Source organism: Hippocampus comes, unplaced genomic scaffold, assembly GCF_001891065.2.
Source record: "Hippocampus comes isolate QL1 unplaced genomic scaffold, H_comes_QL1_v1.1 scaffold147, whole genome shotgun sequence".
NCBI lineage: Eukaryota > Metazoa > Chordata > Actinopteri > Syngnathiformes > Syngnathidae > Hippocampus > Hippocampus comes.
This window is the reverse complement of record NW_017805009.1, coordinates 638273-639502: the sequence shown is the minus strand read 5'-3', so window position 1 is coordinate 639502 and position 1230 is coordinate 638273.

Genomic DNA, 1230 nt, shown 5'->3' with positions numbered 1-1230 from the left:
AAGCCCACAACGCGCATGCGCGATGCTTGTTCAAGGCAGAGTCCTTATCAACAGCCAGTGTTTTGACATTTACAGAACGACTTTCGTAAATAATTTTCTTCCTACAAATTATTATATCACTCTCAAATAATAATAATAATAATAATTATCATTATTTTTCAAAACAATAAAAATAACAATAATAATAATAATAATCGTAGAAAGGGTTCTGTCAGTCCAGACCGGGTTCCTAACACCCAAAAATGCAATCTGATTTATTCCATCCGTTGCCAAGAAAGTGAGTGCAAGGAACATTACATTGGAGAAACCAAACAAACACTCAAGAAAAGACTTTATCAACACAAATGGAAAAACAATGATAACAAAAGAGCAGTATACGCACACTTAAAAGAAACAAAACACACAATTGAAGATGAACAAGTAAAAATCCTAGGAACAGAAAAGAGATGGTTTGAAAGGGGGGTAAAAGAAGCGATTTTTGTTAAAAAATTTTCACCCTCTCTGAACCGTGAAGGAGGTATCAGATTTAACCTGTCTCCTATTTACAATAACTTGTTGACCAGTAAGGGACATAGACATGCTGATCAGGCTAACTGAAAGTAGCTATTCAGCCTTAGCCCAAACAATAGGCCTAATCAAGACCCAATGATAGGGAATTTAGAAACCAATGGGCCTCTAATAAACCAATAGGGGCGTGACTAACCATCCCCACCCAGTCCTCAAACAGGCCACGCTCAGCTTTTTAGCGCAGAGCAACTTCCCGGAGTCTTCACGGAGACTTCAGGGTTGTCTACCGCTGACGAAGCTTCTGTGAGAGAAGCGAAACGTCCTTTTTTGCGTTTTTTTTTGTTTTTTTTTTGTTTTTTACCCACAGGTACAGATGACGACTGACAGAACCCTTTCTACGATGGAACTTTCCTGTACGACTGAGAGCCTCCACAAGCATTATTATTATTATTATTACTATTATGCATTATCACGATCACGCTCAAGTGGTGGTAAACTACGGTGTTGTTCAAGACTGCGGTTTAATGTGTCCTGAAAATCATCACTCATTTTCATTTTATTTTGAATATTGAACAATTTGAAAATTGTCGGTAGTAACGTTCAATCCAGAAGTTCCATCCTGAACAACGAACTGCAACAAAATTGTTTTCCACAATGAGTACTTTTTTACGGTTGGATTGCATTGCTATTTTTTATTTTATTTATTACAATTATCCGAAAATG